Source organism: Hyperoodon ampullatus (assembly GCF_949752795.1).
Source record: "Hyperoodon ampullatus genome assembly, chromosome: 2".
Classification (NCBI taxonomy): domain Eukaryota; kingdom Metazoa; phylum Chordata; class Mammalia; order Artiodactyla; family Ziphiidae; genus Hyperoodon; species Hyperoodon ampullatus.
In genome coordinates this window covers 142,989,299-143,009,175 of record NC_136915.1, presented here as the reverse complement: position 1 = coordinate 143,009,175, position 19,877 = coordinate 142,989,299, and the positions used below count along the sequence as shown (strand labels likewise).

At 41.2% G+C, this 19,877-nt stretch overlaps 1 protein-coding gene across 2 annotated transcripts in view; it reads right to left on the bottom strand.

Moving 5' to 3' along the window:
* KCNH1 (potassium voltage-gated channel subfamily H member 1) overlaps positions 1-19,877 on the bottom strand; it is a gene marked incomplete at both ends in the record, with an annotated part of 423,177 nt that overhangs the window by 393,994 nt on the left and 9,306 nt on the right. The window lies entirely within an intron of this gene.

Sequence of the window (19,877 nt, the reverse complement as noted above, 5' to 3'; positions counted from 1 at the left end):
CTTTCATGGAGCACCGGCCCACCATTCACTTGTGATGCGGGGATTAAGTAAGCCAGATATGTTGGGCTGTTTAGCGTGTTCTCACCACTTTCCACATTTTTAAAGATCAAAAGTCTTCGATACCTTTTGTGCTCAGGAAATCAAGTGTCCCTCTTTTCCTTTCAAGACCTTAAGCAAATAACAGCCAGAACTTAAATATAATCATTATTTTGGCTTGGCTCTCTCCTCTCCACAGAATAATCACCCCTTCCACACCTCCCCCCGACCAAAAAAAGGAATGAAAGAACACACATACAGACCCTTCTTTTGTTGTAAACCGGAGGGGGTTTTGCTTATATATGTACACTATGTGGAGTGGAGTAATGGTGACATGTAATGTCCTCATTTAATTGGGAGGTTAATTTTGTTCTAGTACAGCATTTACAGTTTATGCACAATATGGGTAGCCATCCTTTCCTATCTACGTGGGAAGGAATAGAGGAAGGAGAGGCAGGAGGAATAGCTAAATACCATAATCTACTCTTCTTTCTGACATTTGGTTTGTTTATTAACACTTGCAAACATTCGAAAGCTCTTAGATTTGAGTGGGCAGCTTAGCTGCCACCAGCTCTGAGAAGACTCTCTGCAGTGCTCCAGCTACACAGCATACCTGGATACCTGTTCCTTTCTGGTGGTCCAAAAGGACAGTCCCTACCTCACTGTGCCCTCACAATCTGCTGCAGCCCCTTCCAGTGTGAGCAATCTTGGTGAAAGGTGATGTCTCTGCTTGGTGGTTTCTGCCACCAGGAAAGCTGACAGCTAAAGGGCCTGTAGCAGTGGCTCCCCACCCCACCAAGAAAGACCTTACCCCAGCCAGATGGACCCCACGCACCTGAGCCTCTGACAGTGGACACCAGAGGGAACTAGCAGATGGTCACCAGGTGGTGGGGTGCTCATCCACCCCTTCCTGCTGGGAGAGCATGGCTGCATCCCTCACCCAGCCTGCAGATGCCTTCAGGGCCACCTGGGATCCTATGCCTGGCTCCCCAATCTAAGGTGGGTGCTGTGGCTCCTTCATTTCCTACTCAAAATTTCCTTTTACTCCAAGTCGTCAGAGTTCAGCTGTGTACTGGAAGTAAGACTCCTCATTGAGAACCCCTGGGTGTGATGATGTGGGCACTGCTGGCCCCATGGGCTACAGCACTTGAAGGCAACCTGAGCCTCATAGGGCCAGAGATTCAGCATCAGATAAAACAACAATATGGGTTCCACAGTCAGAAGTAGCAGAATTAAAGTGAAAGAAGAGCTTACTTACCTATTAGCAATGGAAGCTACGCTTACTGTCAGTCTGAGCAGGGGCTTCAACTAGAGGGATTCATTTTATGAATATGCACAGCTTCAAAGTTCTAATCCCTGGCTAAATTTAGAGAGTGCCTATCACTTCTTATTTGTTCAATTTCTTTCTCTTTGCTGAAGATACGCATCTGTGTACATATCTACTGTGGTGAGTAATACAGTAAGTTACTCTTAATGTACTCTTGGGAATGCTTTGATATACTGAAAAGGAACAGAAAACAGCACCATCATGAAGTGAATCTGCAAACCTGCTAATCTTATAAATATGCCTTTAGTAAAAATACACAGCCAGTCCTTCCCTCTGTCTCTCCCCATATATGCACAAATACTTCAAGTTCCCATTGGATACCAAGCACAATGCAAAACGCTAGGATAACCAGCTTGACAAGGTATGGTCCATGTGCTTCGGGAACTTACCAGAACAAATAGGCCTGCATACAACTAATGAAACAGGGCATGAAATGCTTAACTCTGTTAGAGGGAGGTAAAGGACTGTGTCTCTGAGTGGTCAAAGTGGAAGTTTCTCTCGTCTGGAAGGATGAGTAAAATTCACTTAAACATTTTGAATGCCTAAAATGTACCTACCACAGATGACACAAAAATAGATAGAGAACTGAAAATATGATGCCTGTCTCTGGTAAACATAAGAGGCTGTGGGAAAAACAGAAAATTTCAGGCAGAGGACCCAGCATGAGCAAAGGTCAGGCAGCACAGGACACAGAGCAGACTGGTGTACACACAGGGCAGCCAGGAAGACGAATGAGCAGGAGGTGAGCCTGCAGACTGGACTGCAAAGGGTCTTGAATATCAGGGAGCTCTGACTTTATTCTGGAGACAAGCTAACCCTTCATGCTGGTCTTCTCTCCCTGAAAAAACTCACATTTCTTGAACTGAGTAACTAAGCCTTAAAAGAAGTACAAAATTCACTGAATTATCCCTGAGTTCATATGAAGTCTAGTCAGTTTAACTCTCTCTCTTAAGTTCTTAAGAAGAACTTAAAAAAAAAAAAAACCTAATTAGTATCCTCAGAAAGATTCAAATAACAATATACCCATAAAACAAAAACAAGATGCTGGGTGGGGGTGGGGAAGACCCATAGGAGAACAAATGAACAACTAAATAAGGGCTCCTGTAAATTGAAAGTGAGTAACAATTAAAAATTCAACATAAATGTTAGAAGAGAAAATAAAGTCTCACAGAGTAGAGTACAGAAAGATACATAAAAAAATAAGACAGAAGATCAATCAAGAAAAACAGCATGCATCCTAATAAGAACAGCAGAAAGAACAACATAAGAATAGGACAGAAGAATTTTTTTTAAATTAAACAATCAAATCTGAGGGTAGAATAACAATATCTTCAGATGTGATCTTCAGATAAGATCTGGGAAATTTATTTCCCATATAGTCTTTCTTAGGAAGTGACTTGAGGATGTGTATCAGCAAAATGAGGGAGTAATACAAGAAAGAAGACAACATGGGAACTAGGAAAAAAAAGTGGCTCCAAGTATAGAAAGCAGGGAAGGAAGCAAATAGAAAACATTCAATACAGAATGCTTCAGAGAACAGAAGTTCCAGAAGAGAAGTTATTTAGAGATAAAGGAGGTCAGGAGTTAATGATATTCCTGATAATCTGGAATAACATAAAAGGTTTAGTAAATGTATATAATTTGGGGGGAAGGAAAGAAAACTAGAAACATCAAAGAAAACAAAAGCTGTGCAGGAAGGGAAACCAAATCATACTATATCACATCATTGTCATGTAAACACGTTATTAAATTCCAATTTCTACAACCAAGTCAAAATGGAAAGATCATCCAAAATGAAAGTAAATAAGGAAACACAAGCTTTAAATGATACATTAAACAAGATGGACTTAATTGATATTTATAGGACATTCCATCCAAAAACAACAGAATACACTTTCTTCTAAAGTGATCATGGAACATTCTCCAGGATAGATCATATCTTGGGTCACAAATCAAGCCTTGGTAAAATTAAGAAAATTGAAATCATATCAAGTATCTTTTCCAACCACAACGCTATGAGACTAGATATCAATTACAGGAAAAAAATCTGGAAAAAATACAAATACATGGAGGTTAACCAAGACACTATGTAATAACCAAGAGATCACTGAAGAAATCAAAGAGGAAATCAAAAAATACCTAGAAACAAATGACAATGAAAACACAACGACCCAAAACCTATGGGATGCAGCAAAAGCAGTTCTAAAAGGGAAGTTTATAGCAATAAAGTCCTACCTCCAGAAACAAGAACATCTCAAATAAACAACCTAACCTCACACCTAAAGCAATTAGAGAAAGAAGAACAAAGAAACCCCAAGTTAGCAGAAGAAAAGAAATCATAAAGATCAGATCAGGAATAAATGAAAAAGAAATGAAGGAAACAATAGCAAAGATGAATAAAACTAAAAACTGGTTCTTTGAGAAGATAAACAAAGTTGATAAACCATTAGCCAGACTCATCAAGAAAAAAAGAAAGAAGACTCAAATCAATAGAATTAGAAATGAAAAAGGAGAAGTAACAACTGACACTGCAGAAATACAAAGGATCATGAGAGATTACTACAAGCAACTCTATGAAAATAAAATGGACAACGTGGAAGAAATGGACAAATTCATAGAAAAGCACAGCCCTCTGAGACGGAACCAGGAAGAAATAGAAAATATAAACAGACCAATCACAAGCACTGAAATTGAGACTGTGAATAAAAATCTTCCAGCAGGTGCTTCCCTGGTGGCTCAGTGGTTGAGAGTCCTCCTGCTGATGCAGGGGACACAGGTTCGTGCCCCGGTCTGGGATGATCCCACATGCCGCGGAGCAGCCGGGCCCATGAGCCATGGCCACGTAGCCTGTGCGTCCGGAGCCTGTGCTCCACAACAGGAGAGTCCAAAACAGTGAGAGGCCCGCGTACTGCAAAAAAAAAAAAAAAAAAAAAAATCTTCCAGCAAACAAAAGCCCAGGACCACATGGCTTCACAGGCAAATTCTATCAAATATTTAGAGAAGAGCTATCACCTATCCTTCTCAAACTCTTCCAAAATATAGCAGAGGGAGGAACACTCCCAAACTCATTCCACAAGGCCAGCATCACCCTGATACCAAAACAAAACAAAGATGTCACAAAGAAAGAAAACTACAGGCCAATGTCACTAATGAACATAGATGCAAAAATCCTCAACAAAATACTAGCAAACAGAATCCAACAGCACATTAAAAGGATCATACACCATGATCAAGTGGAGTTTATCCCAGGAATGCAAGGATTCTTCAGTATATGCAAATCAATCAATGTGATACACCATATTAACAAATTGAAGGAGAAAAACCACGTGATCATCTCAATAGATGCAAAAAAAGCTTTCAACAAAATTCAACACCCATTTATGATAAAAACCCTGCAGAAAGTAGCCACAGAGGGAACTTACCTCAATATAATAGAGGCCATATATGACAAACCCACAGCCAACATCATTCTCAATGGTGAAAAACTGAAAGCATTTCCACTAAGATCAGGAACAAGACAAGGTTGCCCACTGTCACCACTATTAATCAACATAGTTTTGGAAGTTTTAGCCACAGCAATCAGAGAAGAAAAAGAAATAAAAGGAATCCAAATTGGAAAAAAAGAAGTAAAGCTGTCACTGCTTGCAGGTGACATGATACTATACATAGAGAATCCTAAAGATGCTACCAGAAAACGACTAGAGCTAATCAATGAATTTCATCAAGTAGCAGGATACAAAATTAATGCACAGAAATCACTTGCATTCCTATACACTAATGATGAAAAATCTGAAAGAAAATTAAGGAAACAGTCCCATTTACAATTGCAATAAAAAGATTAAAGTACCTAGGAATAAACCTACCAAAGGAGGCAAAAGACCTGTATGCAGAAAACTGTAAGACACTGATGAAAGAAAGTAAAGATCATATAAACTGCTGGAGATATATACCATGTTCTTGGATTGGAAGAATCAACATTGTGAAAATGACTATACTACCAAAGCAATCTACAGATTCAATGCAATCCCTATCAAATTACCATTGGCATTTTTCACAGAACTAGAAGAAAAAATTTCACAATTTGTATGGAAACACAAAAGATCCCGAATAGCCAAAGCAATCTTTAGAAAGAAAAACGGAGCTGGAGGGATCAGGCTCCCTGACTTCAGACTATACTACAAAGCTACAGTAATCAAGACAATATGGTACTGATACAAAAACAGAAACATAGATCAATGGAACAGGTTAGAAAGCCCAGAGATAAACCCACGCACACAGGGTCACCTTATTTTTGATAAAGGAGGCACGAATATACAATGGAGAAAGGACAGTCTCTTCAATAAGTGGTGCTAGGAAAACTGGACACTTACATGTAAAAGAATGAAAGTAGAACACTCCCTAAAACCATACACAAAAATAAACTCAAAATGGATTAAAGACCTAAATGTAAGGCCAGACACTATGAAACTCAGAGGAAAACATAGGCAGAACACTCTAGGACATAAATCACAGCAAGATCCTTTTTGACCCACCTCCTAGGAAATGGAAATAAAAACAAAAATAAACAAATGGCACCTAATGAAATTTAAAAGCTTTTGCATAGCATAGGAAACTATAAACAAGATGAAAGACAACCCTCAGAATGGGAGAAAGTATTTCCAAATGAAGCAACTGACAAAGGATTAATCTCCAAAATTTACAAGCAGCTCATGCAGCTCAATATCAAAACAACAAACAAACCAATCCAAAAATGGGCAGACGACCTAAATGGACATTTTCCAAAGAAGATATACAGATAGCCAACAAACACATGAAAGAATGCTCAACATCACTAATCATTAGAGAAATGCAAATCAAAACTGCAGTGAGGTATCACCTCACATCAGTCAGAATGGCCATCAACAAAAAATCTACAAACAATAAATGCTGGAGAGGGTGTGGAGAAAAGGGAACCCTCTTGCACTGTTGGTTGAAATGTAAATTGATACAGCCACTATGGAGAGCAGTACAGAGGTTCCCTAAAAAACTAAAAATAGAACTACCATACAACCCAGCAATCCCACTACTGGGCATATACCCTGAGAAAACCATAATTCAAAGAGTCATGTACCACAATGTTCATTGCAGCTCTATTTACAATAGGCAGGACATGGAAGCAACCTAAGTGTCCATCGAAAGATGAATGGATAAAGAAGATTGAGCACATATATACAATGGAACATTACTCAGCCATAAAAAGAAACGAAATTGAGTCATTTGTCATGAGGTGGATGGACCTAGAGTCTGTCATACAGAGTAACGTAAGTCAGAAAGAGAAAAACAAATACCGTGTGCTAACACATATATATGGAATCTAAAAAAAAAAATTGGTTCTGAGGAACCTAGGGGCAGGACAGGAATAAAGGCGCAGACATAGAGAATGGACTTGCGGACACAGGGAGGGGGAAGGGTAAGATGGGATGAAGTGAGAGAGTGGCATGGACATATGTACACTACCAAATGTAAAACAGATAGCTAGTGGGAAGCAGCTGCATAGCACAGGGAGATCAGCTCGGTGTTTTGTGACCACTTAGAGGAGTGGGATAGGGAGGGTGGGAGGGAGATGCAAGAGGGAGGGTATATGGTGATATATGTATACGTATAGCTGATTCACTTTGTTATACAGCAGAAACTAACACAACATTGTAAAGCAATTATACTCTAATAAAGATGTCAAAAAAAACATGTCAAAGCATGGAATATTTAACTATAAGTATCTGAATAATCACATCAATTCTAACACTGCAAAAATACAAATGATAAGCTTAGAGAGAGAAGAGAAAACAATCATGAGATGGTATCTAGAGCTGATACAGTAAAACGAAAGGTATAAACATTTCACTTAAAGCTGCAAAGATAACCAATAAGGGAGTAATATAATTATATTAGGAGGAGGGGTAGGAAGTAGATCAAGGAAGCTAAAAGCTCAAATAAATTAACAGAAGTCAACAGATAATACTTAAAATTGATACATATGGAAATAGCTATAATGCATGTTATTTAGAGACCTGGCAGAAACTATAAGAAGAAACAGCTAAAATTAGAAAATGTGGCCTTTGGTGAGCAGGATGGGTGAAAGGACAAGGCACAGGATGACTGTTCTTCTTTATAAGCTTTTCAGTTTGATATTTTTAACCATGAACATATACTACTTTGATAAAAATAAGTATATTCTTAATTTTTAATGAATTTAATCAGAAAAGATTAACTTATTGATTAAATTTTTCAGTTACTAAAAAAATTAGAACAGGATATATTTCAAGCTCCAGATATCACTGTAATTTCTCATAAAAGTATTCAGGTCATCTTTTAAAGGTATTGATTGTTCCTCAAGCATTGCCACTGTTCCTGGGGTGCATATTACAGCCTTATCTGGGAAAAACCAAGACCACTAGCATCTTCTTTGACTTTAGAAAGGAAACAAAGAACAGGAAGTGCAGTAGAAATAGAATCATCAGCCTATTGATCATCCACTTAGAGGATTTCTCATCATAGAATAAAATTCCAAAAGAGTTTCCTTTCATTGCTAACCCAAGCAAGAAATTATAGCTTCCAAATAGCAAGACTCCTTTCTCACTATGTGATAGAAGGGCTAAGAATTCCCTTTTTTTTTTTTTGCGGTACGCGGGCCTCTCACTGTTGTGGCCTCTCCCGTTGCGGAGCACAGGCTCTGGACACACAGGCTCAGCAGCCATGGCTCACGGGCCCAGCCGCTCCGCAGCATGTGGGATCTTCCCGGACCGGGGCACGAACCCGTGTCCCCTGCATCGGCAGGCGGACTCTCAACCACTGCATCACCAGGGAAGCCCTCCCTCTTTTGAATTAGAGTTTTCTCTGGATATATACATGTACCTCAATGTTCACAGCAGCACTATTTATAATAGCCAAGACACGGAAGCAATCTAAGTGTCCACTGACAGATGAATGGATAAAGAAGATGTGGTGTATACACACACACACACACACACACACACACACAGAGGAATATTACTCAGTTATAAAAAAAATAATGAAATAATGCCATTGCAGCAACATGGATGGACCTAGAGATTATCATACTAAGTGAGGTAAGTCAGACAGAAAAAGACAAATATCATATGATACCACTTATATGTAGAATCTCAAATATGATACAAATGAACTTATTTACAAAACAGAAACAGACTCATAGACATAGAAAACAAACTTATAGGAACCAAAGGGAAAAGATGGGAGGGAGGGATAAATTAGGAGTTTGGGATTAACTGATACAAACTACTATATATAAAGTACATAAACAAGGTCCTACTGTACAGCACAGAGGACTATATTCCAACTATCCTGTAATAAACTAAAATGGAAAAGAATATGAAAAATTATATTTATATATGTATGTACAACTGAATCACTTTGCTGTACACCAGAAACTAACACAATATTGTAAATTAACTATTCTTCAATTGAACAAACAAACAAATAAATTAAACAATATGCCTTGGGAGAAAACAAATGAATTCCCTCTTTATCCAAGGACTTGGAGTGAATGAAGGAAAGAATCTGGTTCCAGTCACAAACCCATTTCCTTCTAATACCAGAGAACCCAAGCATTTAGAAATTCTTCCCCATTCCCCATCCCATCCCTAGCACACGCATGTGTACCCTGCTCTGGTTGGCTGGAAAAGGGCATATTCTGGATTCTCTTCAATTTATAAGATATAAATAAGTAACCTATAAATTACGTTCCAGAGCACAATCTCTGGATTTGTAAACTGGGGGCTACCCATACAAATACCATAACATCACATATCATCAAGAACTAAGGGGTTCTACATAGGTGATATTCCAGGTATTGATGAGAATGGGTACCATTCACTGAAATTTACTCTGTGCCAGGCTCTGTACTAAGTACTTTATCATATACCAAAGTGTTTTTTTTAACCTTTACAACAATCTTTGTGAGGTGGTATTACTTTATTGAATGAAGTGTCATGGACTTTATCATTTTACTCATGAAAAAACTCTCTAAGGACATAGTTACAGCAGGGTACAGTTGGGATTTGAACCTGGTCTATCTGACTTCAAAATCCATACTTTTAATCATTATATTACGTAGTCTCCTTCTTATTCCATTAAGTACTAAGATCAGATTATTTCTATGAAAATCTTTGCGACACATTAGATTTATGTGCCTTCCTATAAAAATGCTAAGTATAATGAGACCTTTAATTGATGAGTTACCATTACCATTATTGTCATCATATATTATGATTCTTCCTTGTAATATACAATGATGCCCCCAGGAAATACTGACGTGGGTGGAATGAATTGTTCCTCCTCTAAATGCCTGGGTTCTCCTGTCTATCTTTCCAATGTTTCGTCTCTTCTCTCTCTTGTAAACTATCACCTCTTACTTCTTAAAATTTAGTGTGCCAACCTATTTCTAGAGCAGTCCTCCTTCCACACAATGATAGAAGAGGAGGAAGGACAGGAGAGGAGGAAGATAGGGGAGATGTTGTGTCTGGATCTCCATCTGAGACTGAGGGGTGGGAGAAACCACCACACTGGTGACTCAAAGGTGCTGGCCCTGTCAGCACTCCTGAGCCTCCTTCAGCTCCCATGGGGTCTGGAAAGGATCCAGAAGGTTCCAACTGTCCCACTGCTGCTGTAGTTTCCTAAGCAGATGGTTATCAGAGTGGAGTGGGGTGACCATGTAGACAAATGCTGCATGTCAAACTGCCCAAGCCTAAGATCAATTTGAGGGTTCAGGAAACTATCAGGGCCAGTGAGAGCCTCGATTAGGTCAAGTTACATATACACACACACACACACACACACACACACACACACACACAAAGAGAATATATGCTGAGTTGGGGCAGAGCACCAAGTTCTGTTCGATCCAAAGAACAGAACATAAGTTCACCAACTGCAGACTTGAGCCCCACAGATCAACTGGTCACCCAGCGACCAGTAGACCAGAGGCCATTGCCAGTGATCCAAAGAAATAGTGGGGGAAAATAAGGCCTTGCATCTGGGGATCTGAGGTCCCAGAGGTGACGCACATGCCTGCCTCCACCACACATACCATATGGAGAGAAGCATATGGGGTGGGTAGAATCGGCATCTGAACACAAACCGAGTTGCTCCAAAAGACTACCTAAACTGGAAGAGCTTGAGATACTAACTGGGAGGTTCAGAGTCCCCCCATTAACTAATTTCCCCTTGCTGGTCAGTGGGGTGGGAGCTTGTGAGGGAGAGATAAGATCTGTTAAATAAAATAAAGAAGTGGACCTAGGTGGGTCTGAGTCAATTTGCCATCATTCCTCCAGAAGTGTATCTGTCATAAGAATAGACAGGCTCAGAAAGTGGGAATCTCCTGAAAAAAGTGCATAAATTCTGGTGCAAGGACTCCATGACAGCAACTTTGTTGAGCCAAGGCTCCTTAATTCCTCCAGGCAGCTGGCAGCTGGTTAAGAATGCCAACTAAGAGGGCTCTAGTGAAGTGACACAGATCTTCTAGCCAAATGGAGTGATGTGCATTCCACATCCAACCATAAATGACTCAGATTATTTACTATTTCCAAACTCAGTAAATGAAAACTTATTTTGAAGCCAAGCAAAACAATTGGGAAAGTAACCCACTGCATGGACAAAATATTAAAAAAAATGTAATCTCCTAAGACTGCATCAGAATTGGCCAGATCTGGGGAATTCCCTGGCGGTCCAGTGGTTAGGACTCCACGCTGTCACTGTTGAGGGCCCAGGTTCAATCCCTGGTCAGGAAACTAAAATCCCACGAGCCACAGGCCATGGCCAAAAAAACCTCAAAAACAAACAAAAAGAATTGGCCAGATCTGGATCTCAAAGATTTGAAGATTTTAAACTGAGAAATGTTAGGATATCTAACATTCTTCATCTATGAAGACAGCATCATCACCACCAAGATCACATGTATTAATACTCATCTATCAGGTGGGCAGGCACTAGTATTAACACATTTTTATAGATCTTGTAAGAGGGTTTAGAAAATCAAAGGAACTCTTCCTACGTCAAACATCTAATAGAGCAGGTACTGTCTCACATCTAACACTGTATTAGTCAAGGCTACTCAGAGAAACAGAACCAATAGGAGGTATAGATAGACATATAGAGAGAGAGAGACAGAGACAGAAAGACAGACAGAGATTATAAGGAATTGGTGCATGTGGAGGCTGACAAGTCCCAAAGTCTATAGTTGGCAAGTTGGAGACCCTAGAGAGCCAGCGGTATAGTTCCAGTTCGAGTCCGAAGGCCTGAGAACCCAGAGAATTGATGGTATAAGTTCCAGTCTGAAAGCTGGCAGGCTCAAGACCAAGGAAGAGCCAATGTTTCAGTTCAAACCCAAAGGCAAGAAAAAAAAAACCAATGTCCCAGCTCAAAAGCAGTAAGGCAGGAGGAATTCCCTCTTATTTGGGAGTGGGTCAGACTTTTGTTCTATTCGGGCCTTCAACTGATTGGATGAGGCCCACCCACATTAGGGAGAGCAATCTGCTTTCCTCAGTCCACTCATTTAAATGCTAAACTCATCTAAAAACAGCCTCACAGAAACACCCACAATAGTGTTTAACCAAATATCTGGGCATCCCGTGGCCCAGTTAAGTTGACGCATAAAATTAACCATCAAAAGCACCAAAGCCAATGTTCTTAACTATATGACATTCTGCAATAATCTTTAACGAATCAGCAGAACCAGAGCTCACAAATTCTGAGACGCCTTCAGAGTCCTTGGTAGTACTCTGGGACTCTAGGTTAGGCAGAATACAGTAACTCTATAAAGCTCTACTTTAGTAAAGGGCTTTTATGAAGGCAACATGTATCCTTCCACACCTGGGCATTTCGCTATAAAGAAATGTTGTAATGAATACTTTCGACCCCTTTCTCCCTCCCCCTCACTTATACCTCCCTAAGTAGAGTCATCAAGCTATCAGTAGGCATATCAAGAGCAAGAGGTGTCCACTCTGTGTGTCTTGGCCTCTCAAACTAGCCTGAGCCCCAGTGTGGTGGGAGAAGAGAGGGAGGGCTTGAGTTACTTGTCTCCTTATGACACTCAGAACCTACTTGTGACAGGCCCTGCCAGCCCACTGCTGTCAGATTCTTGGCCTAGGTGTAGGTCAGTAACTCACAGCCTAGAAGCCAACGCCTAGGCTTGAGGAAGGAGACAGATAGCATTGCTGTGTTCTCTAATCTAGTTTAACAGTAAAAAAAGCTGATGCTGTATTTTGACCTTCATCTGGCTCCTTCAGCCAGTCTCCAGTGAGGATAAAATGGGTTCTAACACATGAACAAGGAGCAAACCTCTAATACCCCAAAGGGTACTGAGAGAGCATCTGCTCTCCTGCCTCCTGGCACTACTGAATCACACTGGTGAGAGTCTTCACAAAATACCTACAGAAAAAGAGACAATACAATCCCTTCTAGAACACTACTAGTGCTTTGTCAGACCTTTTCACTTTCTCTCTTCTTTTTTTAAAAAATGTTTTTTAGAAAGGCCAGCCCCTTACATGTCTCAGGCCCTTGACTCAATGGTAGCTGGTGCAGTCAAAGCATCACTATAGGACTTCCCTGGTGGCACAGTGGTTAAGAATCCGCCTGCCAATGCAGGGGACACAGGTTTGAGCCCTGGTCTGGGAAGATCCCACAGGCCGCAGAGCAACTAAGCCCATGCGCCACAACTACTGAGCCTGCTCTCTAGAGCCCACAAGCCACAACTACTGAGCCCATGTGCCACAACTACAGAAGCCCGCACCTAGAGCCCGTGCTCCGCAACAAGAGAAGCCACCGCAATGAGAAGCCCACATTGCAACGAAGAGTAGCCCCAGCTCACCACAACTAGAGAGAGCCCGCGCTCAGCAAGGAAGACCCAACGCAGCCAAAAATAAATAAATAAAATTAATTTATAAAAAAAAAAATCACTGTAAACAGTTGAGATTATACTGGTAGCCCCCAATAAACTGTGCCTCCCTGCATTCACGCTTTTCTTTTGTCCCTTTAAATCTAGGTGGGTCTGTGACATGCTCCAATCAACAGACTGCAGTAGAATGGATGTCACTCCAATCCCATAAGCATTAAGGTCCAGCAGTTTCTGCTTCTGTACTCTTGGGAGCCCTGAGCTGCCATGTGAGAAGTCCAGCTAGTGGGAGGCCATATGGAGACTCTACAAGCAGAGGCCAGCCAGTGAGAAAAAGGCCCTGAGATGACATGGAGAAGCACCAAGGAACCGAGTCAACAAAGAAAGTTAGTGGAAGAATGAGGGGTAAGAGCCACCTTTTTAATCCACCACCCCCCAGCTATTCCCTAGGTTCCCAGAGCACCATGTGAAAGTAACAATGGGGACAATAACAAGTTGGGTTCTAGTGGCAGTGTTGGCCCTGATGAGCTGTGTGGGTTAGTCACTTCAGCTCTGTGAGTCTCGATGGGGGCAAACTAGAAGATCTCCATGCTTCTGGCAGTAATAAAATCTGATGCTCTAAGTAACTGGGTTCATAACAAAGAACGAGTAAGAAGACACCTCTGCAACCTGGCAAGCTTCACACCCGTGTGGAGTAATCAACCAGCCCTCACCTTGAAATATCACGTCTCCAAACGCTGGACTCTGTAGAGCCTGGGTCACTTTAAAAATAGCAGAGACACCTTCTAAACTCGACTCATTGGGATGTGATACTCACATTTCAGGTGAACCGTGCTGTATCCGGCTTTTGCTCAGTGGAATTGTTTGGATTTGGAGACAGGATGTGATGTACAGTATTAATGTAAAAATGTACTGTATTGTCAAGGGATTCTACAGTAGCACTAAATCACATATTGGTGGGTCCATTTATATACACAGAAAATGCCTAAATCTGTCTTTGGAATCAATAAAATTCAGGTAAGATATATACTCTTGACATATACATACATATCTTGTGTGTGTGTGTGTGTGTGTGTGTGTGTGTACACACATATACAGGTTTTTCAGGTAGAATGTGTAACTTCCAATCAGCCAGTGGCCCATCTGAAGCACTAAGCCTGCCTCCAAATTCATATTTTCTGAATTGATCAAGTCTCTTCCACATTGTTCAGTAAAACATGGGGGTTCAACCTGGCTGCCCTTGCTTGAGGAAGGAGACATAATTTATTCATTGGCTCTCATCTGAAAGTTCCCGTTGGCTCCAGGCCTTTGATGCAAATTAACCAGATTCTACAGTCTCCCTCTGATGCCTTTTTACTCCCTGAGGGTCTTTAGCTGTCAGATTGAGCACAATTAAATGTAAGGCTTCCTAAACTCAACCGTTCTCAGCCCACACACCAGTTTTCCTCCAGTTAGTAGAATAAAACAAAGATTCTCTAAACATTTGAAAGATTCCCCTCCCCCAAGCATGTAAAGTTTCTCTGGAGGATGGGGTATGAGCCAAACCACACTGCGGTAGTCAGATGTGTCAAAATCATCCCAAACCTACCATTTGCCCATAAAGCATAACACAGAGATATTCTAAAAAGAAATTATTAGAAAATTGTTTTTCATCATAATTACCACAAATAACAAAGGAGAAACTAACTAAAGCAATGACTTAGAAAAGTGACTCAGTTTGGGCAATTACACAGATAAAAGCTACACTCAGCGAGCCGTTCACACAACTTTATTGTTCCCTGCCAACACCGATTATTTAGAGGGCTACAGTAAATATTTCACAATACGCTTCTAATAACTTGGGATATTTTTCTTAGAAGAGAACACATCTTCATGACACTTTCAATGTTATAGATTTACTAAGGATATCAGCGCTCTTGCAAAAAGCAGGTTTGAGTAAAAATATATATTTTTTTCTTTTAGAACTATAGAAGACTGATTGAGATAAATGATGAGGACAATAGGTATGTATATAAGCACTAGACAAAGACCAGGAAACAATGATTTTATTTACCTGAACCTAAGTAAAATCCATACCAGAAATTAATTTTTATAAAAACAAAAAACACCTAACCAAATGTAGGACTCTTAGCATATTTGCCAGTTGTTAGTCCCTTTCCTATAGCTATCCAATGAATCAACTAATTAAAAAAAAAAAACACTCCACCTGACAACACCTGTTTCCTTTTCCCTTACTTTCACCAAGCACTTTACACCACCTGACATGTTATACATCTACTTGTTTGCTTATTATCTACCTCCCCGGTAGAACGCAAGCTTCATGAGGGAGCGTGCCTTTTTTTTTTCTCCTTTCACCACTGAATGCCCAACATCTAGAACAGTGCCTTACACATAGGAAGTAGTACTGAATGAGTGTTTGTTGAATGAATGAATGAATGAATGAATGCACTTAGAACAGTACCAGGCATACCTGATGTTACCATTGTCATTGACATCATCATCATCACTATCTTTATTATTAACTCACACGAATTGCAATCTCCCCTGGATTGTTTCTGAAATATTAGTAGCCAAAAAAATTCTGGACTCAATTAGAAATGATAACTGGTCTTTAGATTCTCTTTGGGCACTAGTCATCTTTTATCTACAGTAACTAGAGGATTTTGCCACTTGTAATGTTATATGTCAACAATGTTTACAATATAGTGAAGATCTGGCTTAAGCAAGATTGTGAAGCAGATTAAGTTTGGGATACTTCATCTCCTCTTTCTGTACTTTTCTCTCTTTTCTGAGCTTTCTGTCACTTAGATCAACTTATTTCTCCCATCGTGGAAAAACATTGTCTTACAAACAAATTCAGAGTTAGCTGTTAGTGATTTAAAGTATCACCTCTCTCAGAAGGTTTGAATTTTAAGACAGGACACTAGGGACAGAATAATGCTTAACCTGATGCCCAGAATCCCTAATGTTGAAGGCGTTGACATATGGTGGGTGGGGGAGGCAGATGGGGATGGGTCTTTGCATTGCACCTCAAGTGACATTATGGCGGGGACTTTGGCCTGTGGTAATTAGTGGTTTAGATCACCTCACCCTTCACTTACAGGCTCACTCCTTCTAAACAACAAAAGTATGAGAGGGCAGAGGACGACAATGGACCCCAATGACACCAAAGTGCTTTCCAATTAACGCTTTCATTCTTTCATGTAAAACACATGCAGTGAAAAGAGAATGGGATTGCGAGTTAGAAGTCCTGGCCCTGCCTCTAATTAAGAAACACTAATATTTCACTGCCAAGGGCCTCAGTCACACACGCATGGAATGTGGTTGCTAAATGAATGAATCAATAAAATTTTTAAACAAAAAAGATAGATCAAAAGATTTGGTAATATTTGGGAGAATGGAGAGGATGGGATGAGAAGAAGAGAAGTCAGTATGGTACATCTAAAATCTTAATATCAGCAAAAGTCATTTTGTGGCTCTATTGTGGCTTTTCAACAATAAAATTCCATGAAAATGACTCTTCCAAATTGTCAAGGGCTCAATCTTTGCGCTAGACAAACTGAACTCCCAAGAGATTTAATAGTTGTTTGCTTTGTCTCTGATTTTAATATCCTACAGAAATACATTTTGATTAAGTCAGTAAATTGCAATGGGGAGAGACATTTCAATTTCAAAAGCAAATTCAAACACTTCATTGACTGGGTAGTTACCCCTAAGTACGTGGTTTCAAAAACCTGACTTCCATCTTCATTCAGCATCAAATTAAAGGATTTAAAAACAATAAAAAACAGGGGCTTCCCTGGTGGCGCAGTGGTTGAGAGTCCACCTGCCGATGCAGGGGACGTGGGTTCGTGTCCCGGGTCCGGGAAGATCCCACATGACACGGAGCAGCTGGGCCCGTGAGCCATGGCCGCTGAGTCTGCGTGTTCGCAGCCTGTGCTCCATAACGGGAGAGGCCACAACAGTGAGAGGCCCGCGTACCGAAAAAAAAACAAAAAACAATAAAAACAGATGAATTCATTTCACAAGCAGAATGGAAGGGAATGAGAATATACATGAAATAGTGTTAGAAACACAGACTTTTTCATTACTCAGTGATATTTTACTTAATAACTAAGAGGTCAATGATACGTTGAATTACTGCTAAGAAACATTTATTTGTGTGATCAAGTGCTAAAAAGTGGTGCAATAGATTAGTCAACCAGGTGTTTTATTCTCATTTTTATAGTCATAATAATTTCTTAACACACATCTGTACATATTATATGCACTTTAAAACAAAACTCCTAGACCATCACTGAATAACACAAAAATTTCATTTCCAGAACTAAAAAAAAAAAGTGGCTTAAAGTAAGCAATATGAAAATATTGAATGGTACTAGAAAAAGATTTTTTAAGGTTAGTTTTACATTTACCTCCTGTATTATTTTAACACTTTCATGGCAAATGGCTCAGTGAGGACAGGGTATAGCATCAGCGTGGATGGAAGGAATCTCAGAGCAGCTTAGTGTAATGCAACAAATATTTGAGTATCTACTTTGTCCCAGGCATTACAGGAGTGCAGGGGACACTTCTGTCCACTGGAAAGCTCTACCCAACTTCCCTGCCTAGCTTTATCTGTATATCACATAACTCCACATCCTGCTCCCCCATCCAGGACCCAGACACAGCAGAGTAGACCAGGAGTGATCAACTGACCAAACAACCCACAGCAAGTGCTGGGCCAATCAGATTCTCTCTCCAGAACAAAAACTAAACCCTGAAGCTGAGAGGTCGGCAGAGCTGACCAGGAGCAATGCTGGTGAGTAGGTGGAGAAAGGGCATCTTGGAAGAGAAATGGGAACCTCGGACAGATACACAAAAGAGCAGAGACAGAGGCAACATGAGGGGAGAACTGGACAGACAAGAGAGGGGCAGAGATGGAGGCAGAGACTACAGACAAAGATGGACAGCAACAGTGACAGATGGAGAGAGATGACAGACAGAGACTGATAAAGACAGATGGCAGCAACAGAGACAATCAGCGGCAGGGCAAGCAGCAATGGGCAGAGACGAACAGGAAGACACAGAGATGCGGAAAGGAGAGAAGAGGGGAGAGAAAGGAGAGGCATGGAGCCGGGGGTGGGGGTGGGGGGCAACAGAGCATGAGGCAGAGCTGAAGAGGACACTGCAGAGCAAGAGACCCACAGCAAGACCCAGAGAGTGAGTGAGGAGAGAGCTCAAGATCCTCGGAGACGGTACAGGAGAGACTGAGACCCAGAGGGAGATACAGAGAGAGAAGAAAACCAGAACCTTCAAAGAGAAGGCACTGCTAGAGACAAGTGAGAGGTGGGCATTGTGAAGCTGGAGGAGAGAATGACAAAGTTAATTCCTGTATCAGGACCCACGAAACAGAGGCCACTCCAGTGGCCCACATCACAGATCTCAACCTAAGTCAGCCTGAACTTATGGGAAACAAATCACTGTCAAGGAAACCTAACACTGGTCACAATCCTCCAACGCAGCTTGAGCTGGCTCACCTTACCCTAGAAAGCAGGACCAGCTAGCCTTCTAAGGAAATCCCCAACCTCCCAGGCAAACATGCCCCGGGTCTGAGATGCCTCTCCGAATGCTCTATAAAACCCGTTCCTGGGCTGCCCTGGTGGCGCAGTGGTTTAGAGTCCGCCTGCCGATGCAGGGGACGCAGGTTCGTGTCCCAGTCTGGGAAGATCCCACATGCCGCGGAGTGGCTGGGCCTGTGAGCCATGGCTGCTGAGCCTGCGCGTCCGGAGCCTGTGCTCCGCAACGGGAGAGGCCACAACAGTGAGAGGCCCACGTACCGCAAAAAACAAAACAACAAAACCCGCTCCTGCCTCAGATCCCTCGGGAAGAGTGTTCCACGGCTGGTAAGGCCCTGCACTCCCCCAATCCATCCAAAACTTTAAGGATTGTTTTCCCTTAAATAAAGGACATCGAAGTCGTTACTAAATTGCTTTAGTTTTATCATTTGACAAGAATAACGGAGAAAGGTGGCACAGTGAGTGAAGCTGGGCAGGAGCACAATCCCTGGATGGTCTAGCCAGGTGGGAAAAGTATCAAGGGGAATTTTACCTGACCCAACGAGAATGACTAGAATTTAGGACCTCCTTCGTCTTTTAACACTACCAATTATTATTTCAAAATGGCAGATTGAGCACATGCATTTACTTCCTCATTCTTGAATGATAGCTGAGAAATTCAAGAGATATACACACAACAAGAGAAGAGTCACCAGCAGGCATGAGCTCAGTTTCTGGAAGATGAAAAGTAGATAGAGGATGATGTGCCACAGAAGAAGCTAATTTTAAAATTCCAAAGGGATCTGGAAAAGGAGGGGGCTGATGAGACTCAGGACCTTGAAATGCTAGTAGTTACTACCTCAGGTAGGAATGGGATCTGAGCAAAAACTGGGAAACCAGTTGAAAGTCTATAGAGAAAAAGTCCACTCACCCTGGAACACACGCCCTCCTCCATCCACACACCCTGGCAGCCACTTAGTTACCTCTCAAGTAAAGAGACTCATGGGTTGGCTTGGAAGCAGTAGTCCTGCAACTGCGACATCCACCAGAATTGCCTGGAGGACTGAATAAA